The sequence below is a fragment of the Melospiza melodia genome, chromosome 31 (assembly GCF_035770615.1).
Source record: "Melospiza melodia melodia isolate bMelMel2 chromosome 31, bMelMel2.pri, whole genome shotgun sequence".
Lineage (NCBI taxonomy): Eukaryota > Metazoa > Chordata > Aves > Passeriformes > Passerellidae > Melospiza > Melospiza melodia.
In genome coordinates this window covers 2,556,255-2,563,661 of record NC_086224.1, presented here as the reverse complement: position 1 = coordinate 2,563,661, position 7,407 = coordinate 2,556,255, and the positions used below count along the sequence as shown (strand labels likewise).

At 51.0% G+C, this 7,407-nt stretch overlaps 1 long non-coding RNA gene across 3 annotated transcripts; it reads right to left on the bottom strand.

The window, feature by feature from the left end:
• Nucleotides 1-3,357: 3,357 nt before the first annotated feature.
• LOC134431307 (uncharacterized) lies at nt 3,358-6,929 on the bottom strand. 3 transcript variants are annotated; one of them, XR_010030955.1, is made up of 3 exons: nt 6,827-6,929; nt 5,546-6,468; nt 3,358-5,500 (listed from the first exon to the last, which is right to left on the bottom strand). It is a non-coding gene; the product is annotated as an uncharacterized LOC134431307 (long non-coding RNA). The 3 variants fall into 3 exon arrangements; XR_010030956.1 differs by having other exon boundaries at nt 3,358-6,161; nt 6,272-6,468; XR_010030957.1 differs by lacking the exon at nt 6,827-6,929 and adding an exon at nt 6,693-6,784 and having other exon boundaries at nt 3,358-6,468.
• Nucleotides 6,930-7,407: the final 478 nt, after the last annotated feature.

Sequence of the window (7,407 nt, the reverse complement as noted above, 5' to 3'; positions counted from 1 at the left end):
TCCAATCCAATCCAACCCAATCCAATCCAATCCAATCCAATCCAATCCAATCCAATTAATCCAATTCAATTAATCCAATCAATCCAATCCAATCCAAATCCAATTCAATCCAATCCAATCCAATCCAATCCAATCCAATCCAATCCAATCCAATCCAATTAATCCAATCCAATTAATCCAATCCAATTCAATCCAATCCAATTCAATTCAATTAATCCAATCCAATCCAATCCAATTAATCCAATCCAATCCAATCCAATCCAAATCCAATTCAATCCAATCCAATCCAATTCAATTAATCCAATCCAATTCAGTTCAATTTTCTTGATTTAGGAGGGGTTTAGGGATGGGTGTAGATGGTTTTATGGATGAGGGATTTTTTTTTGCTTTCTGTTCTTTTTGCTGCTTTCTGTTCTGTTTTTTGCTTGGGGAATGGTGCTGAAGACATTTGGGGATATTGAATTTTTTAATTGAATTGGGGATATTGAATTTTTAAAGTTTTATTGGCAGTTTTTAAGAGATAGAATAAAGAAAGCAAAGCAGAGAAAGAAAAGAATTCCTGTTTTATTTTCTGGTTTCCTTCCAGAACCTTTGGCTCTGCCCTGGAGGGTGGCACTGTCCCTGTGCCACTCCCTGGGCTGGCACTGTCCCTGTGCCACTGCCAGAGCTGGCACTGTCCCTGTGTCCTCTCAAGGGCTGGCACTGTCCCTGTGCCATCACCCACAGCTGGCACTGTCCCTTTGCCATCACCCACAGCTGGCACTGTCCCTGTGCCACCCCCCAGAGCTGTCACTGTCCCTGTGCCACTGCCCAGGGCTGGCATTGTCCCTGTGTCATCACCCAGAGCTGGCACTGTCCCTGTGTCACTGCCAGAGCTGGCACTGTCCCTCTGTCCTCTCAAGGGCTGGCACTGTCCCTGTGCCATCACCCACAGCTGGCACTGTCCCTGTGCCACCCCCCAGAGCTGTCACTGTCCCTGTGCCACTGCCCAGGACTGGCACTGTCCCTGTGCCATCACCCACAGCTGGCACTGTCCCTGTGCCACTCCCTGGGCTGGCACTGTCCCTGTGCCACTGCCCAGGGCTGGCACTGTCCCTGTGCCATCACCCACAGCTGGGACTGTCCCTGTGCCACTGCCCAGGGCTGGCACTGTCCCTGTGTCACTCCCCGGGGCTGGCATTGTCCCTGTGCCATCACCCACAGCTGGCATTGTCCCTGTGCCATCACCCAGGCTGGCACTGTCCCTGTGCCACCATCCAGAGCTGGCACTGTCCCCGTGCCACCATCCAGAGCTGGCACTGTCCGTGTGCCACTCAAGGGCTGGCACTGTCCCTGTGCCACTGTCCAGGGCCGTCACTGTCCCTGTGCCGCTGCCCAGGATGTGGTGACAGGGTTGAGGGGTGACACAGGGGGTGACAAAGAGCTGGGAGGTGACATGGGGGCTGAGAGGTGACAAACGGGTGACAGAACTGAGGGGTGACACAGGGCTCAGAGCTGACAAACGGGTGACACAGGACTGAGGGGTGACCAGGGCTGAAGGGTGACACAGGGCTCAGAGGTGACACAGGGCTGGGAAGTGACAAACGGGTGACACGGGACTTAGAGTTGACAGGACTGAGAGGTGACACAGGGGTGAGTGGTGACAGAACTGAAGGTGACACAAGGGTGACACAGGGCTGGGAGGTGACACAGGGCACAGAGGTGACACAAGGGTGACACAGGGCTGAGAGGTGACACAGGGCACAGAGGTGACACAGGGCTGAGGGGTGACAAAGAGCTCAGAGGTGACACAGGGGTGACACAGGGCTGGGAGGTGACAGAACTGACGGGTGACATGGGGCACAGAGGTGACACAGGACTCAGGGGTGACAGGCCTGAGAGGTGGCAGGGCTGGGAGGGGACACAGGGCTGAGGGGTGACAGAGCAGAGGGGTGACACAGGGGTGAGGGGTGACAGGGTGACACAGAACTCAGAGGTGACAGAGCTGAGAGGTGACACAGGACTGAGGGGTGACAAACGGGTGACACAGGGCTCAGAGGTGACACAGGACTGAGGGGTGACAAAGAGTTCAAAAGTGACACAGGGCTCAGAGGTGACACGGGGCTGGGAGGTGACAAACAGCTCAAAGGTGACACAGGGCTGGGGGGGGTGACACAGGACTGAAGGGTGACCAGGACTAAGGGGTGACACAGGACTGAGAGGTGACAAAGAGCTCAGAGAGGTGACACAGGAGTGACACGGGGCTCAGAGGTGACACAGGACTTACCGGTGACAGTGCTGGGAGGTGACACAGGACTGAGGGGTGACCAGGGCTGAGGGGTGACACGGGGCTGAGAGGTGACAAATGGGTGACACAGGGCTCCGAGGTGACACAGGACTGGGTGGTGACAAATGGGTGACACGGGGCTGAGGGGTGACACAGGGCTGAGAGGTGACACAGGACTGGGTGGTGACAAATGGGTGACACAGGGCTCAGAGGTGACACGGGACTTAGGGGTGACAAAGAGCTCAGAGGTGACAAACAGAGGCTGAGAGAGGACAGGGCTGGGAGGTGACACGGACCGAGGGGTGACACAGAACTGAGAGGTGACAAACAGCTCAGAGGTGACACAGGGGTGCCACGAGGCTGGGAGGTGACAGAGGAGTGACACAGAACTGAGAGACGGCAGGGCTGGGAGGTGACACGGGGTCCAGGGGTGACACAGGGCTGAGGGGTGACAAGATGGAAAGTGACACAGGGGTGACACAGGGCCGAGGGGTGACAAGACTGAGAGGTGACACGAGGCTCAGAAGTGACACACGGGACTGAGGGGTGACACGGTTGGGAGGTGACAAACAGGTGACATGGGACTTGAGGGTGACAATCCCAGTTTTTGGTATTTTTGATCCCCACGGATCCCCGGCTCCCCCACCCTGTCCTGGGGGTGACCCCAGATGTGTCCCCAGCTGTGACCCCAACCCTGACCCCAGATGTGACCCCAGATGTGTCCCCAGATGTGACCCCCCCCCCAAGGCCTCCCAGAATTCATTCCCTTTTCCCAGATTTCAGTCATTTCAAGGAACATTTTTCCATTTTAAAATAATTTTTATTTGACTTCATCCACCAGATCCTCTCCTCGAGTCCCCCCTGCCCCCCAAAATCCAGAGGTCCCCTCAAATTCCTCCAACCCCCATTCATTTTTCACTTTTCACTTTTCATTTTTCACTTTTCACTTTTCATTTTTAATTTTTCACTTTTCACTTTTCGTTTTTATTTTCCCAAATTCTGTGAATACAAAGCTTCTCTTCAATATTTCACAATTTATTTTTTTTCCCCAACCATATCCACAAATAACGGGCAGTTTAACAATGGGTTCCTTTTTCCTGAAAAAACGCTGAATTTAAGGGGAATATTTAAGGGGAAAAACATTTTAAAAAAAGGTAAAATTAGATGTGAATTGTGGCTGAAAAGTGAATTTCTCAAGGGGGGGGCTCTGAAATTCACAAAAATTCTGTATTTAAGGGAAATATCCAAGTGGAAAAATGAAAAGAATGTTTAAATTAGATTGAATTTTGGCTGAAAATGGTGAATTCAAGGGGGGCTCTGAAATTCATAAAAATGTGGAATTTAAGGGGAATATTTAAGTGGAAAAATAAAAACAAAAGGTTAAATTAGATTGAATTTTGGCTGAAAAGTGAATTCCTCAAGGGGGGGCTCTGAAATTCATAAAAATGTGGAATTTAAGGGGAATTTTAAGTGGAAAAACGAAAAAAATTATTTAAATTAGATGTGAATTGTGGGTGAAAAGTGAATTCCTCAAGGGGGGCTCTGAAATTCATAAAAATGCTGAATTTAAGGGGAATATTTAAGTGGAAAACCAAAAAATTTGGTAAAATTAGATGTGAATTGTGGCTGAAAAGTGAATTCATTAAAGGGGGTTCTGAAACTCACAAAAATGTGGAATTTAAGGGGAATATTTAAGTGGAAAAATAAAAACAAAAGGTTAAATTAGATTGAATTTTGGCTGAAAAGTTAATTCCTCAAGGGGGGGGGCCTCTGAAATTCAAAAAATGTGGAATTTAAGGGGAATTTTCAGTGGAAAAACGAAAAAAATTATTTAAATTAGATGTGAATTGTGGGTGAAAAGTTAATTCCTCAAGGGGGGGCTCTGAAATTCATAAAAATGCTGAATTCAAGGGGAATATTTAAGTGGAAAAACAAAAAAATTGGTAAAATTAGACATGAATTGTGGCTGAAATGTGAATTCTTTAAAGGGGGTTCTGAAATTCACAAAAATGTGGAATTTAAGGGGAATATTTAAGTGGAAAAAGAAAAACAAAAGGTTAAATTAGATGTGAATTGTGGGTGAAAAGTGAATTCCTCAAGGGGGGGCTCTGAAATTCATAAAAATGCTGAATTTAAGGGGAATATTTAAGTGGAAAACCAAAAAATTTGGTAAAATTAGACGTGAATTGTGGCTGAAATGTGAATTCATTAAAGGGGGTTCTGAAACTCACAAAAATGTGGAATTTAAGGGGAATATTTAAGTGGAAGCACCAAAAAAAAATGGTTAAATGAAATTGAATTGCGGTGAAAAAAAATGTGAATTTCTCAAGGGGGGGGGGGCTCTGAAATTCCCAAAAATGATGAATTTAAGGGGAATATTTAGGTGGAAAACCCAAAAGGATCTCAGGAAACCCCAAAAGGTTCCCAGGAAACCCCAAAAGGATCTCAGGAAGCCCCAAAAAGTTCTCAGGAGACCCCAGAAAGCTCTCAGGAACCCCAAAATGTTCTCAGGAGACCCCAAAAGATCTCAGGGAACCCCAAAAAGCTCTCAGGGAACCTCAAAAGGATCTCAGGGACCACAAAGGGATCTCAGGAGATCCCAAAAAAGCTCTCAAGAAACCCCAAAAGACCCTCAGGAAACCCCAAAAGGATCTCAGGAAACCCCAAAAGTTCTCAGGAAACCCCAAAAGGATCTCAGGAAGCCACAAAAAGTTCTCAGGAGACCCCAGAAAGTTCTCAGGAAACCCAAAATGTTCTCAGGAGACCCCAAAAGGATCTCAGGGAACCCCAAAAGATCTCAGGGAACCCCAAAAAGCTCTCAGGAAACCCCAAAAGGATCTCAGGGACCCCAAAGGGATCTCAGGAGATCCCAAAAAAGCTCTCGAGAAACCCCAAAGGACCCTCAGGAAACCACAAAAGGATCTCAGGTAACCCCAAAAGGTTCTCAGGAACCCCAAATTCTCCCAGGAAACCCCAAAAGGAACTCGGGGAACCCCAAGGAGATCCCACAGGGACCTGGGGGGGTTGGTGGGAATTCCAGGGAGCTGCTCGATGGGGAGAGCTGGGACAGTTAAGACTGCTCAGAGGAGAAAAGCAACAGGAGAAGTGTCCAGGAGGGAGCCAGGGCCACCAGATCCCAGGGGAACGTCCTGAGATCCCACAGGAACATCCAGCAGATCCCACGGGAACCTCCAGAAGATCCCACGGGAAGCATCCACCAAATTCCATGGAAACCTCCAGAAGATCCCACGGGAAGCATCCACCAAATTCCATGGAAACCTCCAGAAGATCTCACAGGAACATCCAACAGATCCCAGGGGAAGCATCCAGCAGATCTCAGAGGAGCCTCCAACAGATCCCATGGGAACACCCACCAGATCACACACGAACATCCAGATGATCTCATGGGAACATCCCGAAGATCCCATGGGAAGCATCCACCAAATTCCATGGGAACCTCCAGCAGATCCCACGGGAACCTCCAGCAGATGCCACAGGAACCTCCAGCAGATCCCATGGGAACCCACCAAATTCCACGTAAACTTCCAGGAGATCCCACAGGAACACCCAGCAGATCCCATGGGAAGCATCCACCAAATTCCATGGAAAGCTCCAGAAGATCTCACAGGAACAACCAACAGACCCCATGGGAACCTCCAGCAAATTCCATGGAAAGCTCCAGAAGTTCTCACAGGAACACCTACCAGATCCTACAGGAACCTCCAGCAGATCCCACAGGAACCTCCAGCAGATCCCATGGGAATCCACCAAATTCCACGTAAACTTCCAGAACATCCCACAGGAACATCCAAAAGATCTCACGGGAGCACCCCGAAGATCCCATGGGAAGCATCCACCAAATCCCACGGGAACCTCCAGCAGATCCCACAGGAACCTCCAGCAGATGCCACAGGAACCTCCAGCAAATTCCATGGAAAGCTCCAGAAGATCTCACAGGAACACCTACCAGATCCCACAGGAACAACCAACAGATCCCACAGGAACCTCCAGCAGATCCCATGGGAACCCACCAAATTCCACGTAAACATCCAGGAGATCCCACAGGAACACCCAGCAGATCCCATGGGAAGCATCCACCAAATCCCAGAGGAACATCCAGAAGAACCCATGACAACACCCAGCAGATCCCACGGGAACACCCAGCAGGTCCCGTGAGAACATCCAGGAGATCCCACAAGAACCTCCAGCAGATCCCACAGGAACCCCCAGTAGAGATCCCACAGGAACCCCCAGCAGGTCCCACAGGAACCTCCAGCAGATCCCACAGGAACCCCCAGCAGATCCCACAGGAACCCCCAGTAGAGATCCCACAGGAACCCCCAGCAGATCCCACAGGAACCTCCAGCAGATCCCACAGGAACCCCCAGCAGATCCCACAGGAACCCCCAGCAGATCCCACAGGAACCTCCAGCAGATCCCACAGGAACCTCCAGCAGATCCCACAGGAACCCCCAGCAGATCCCACAGGAACCTCCAGCAGATCCCACAGGAACCCCCAGTAGAGATCCCACAAGAACCTCCAGCAGGTCCCACAGGAACCCCCAGCAGATCCCACAGGAACCCCATCAGGACCATCAGCTCCTACAGGAACCCCCAGCAGATCCCACAGGAAGCCCCAGTAGAGATCCCACAGGAACCTCCAGCAGATCCCACAGGAACCCCCAGCAGGTCCCACAGGAACCTCCAGCTCCGGGAGCCGCTCTCTCTCCCCACAATTAACGAGACACAGTTAATTACCGACCAGCACAGCCACCGCCTGTGCCAGCTGTGCCAGCTGTGCCAGCTGTGCCAGGGGCTGCACAGCGGGGGGGCACAGCCTGGGCGGGGGTGGGGACATGCAGGTGCCACCCTGGGTCACTGTCACAGCACAGTCTGGAGAGGGGACACGCAGGTGCCACCCTGTCACTGCCGGGTCACTGGGGGCACAATGGTGGCACAGTCTGGGGGGAACACACAGGTGCCACCCTGTCACTGGGGGCACAATGGTGGCACAGTCTGGGGAGGACACGCGGGTGCCACCCTGTCACTGCCGGGTCACACAGGGCACCATGGCATCACAGTCTGGTGGGGGTGGGACACGCAGGTGCCACCCTGTCACTGCCGGGTCACGGGGGCACAAT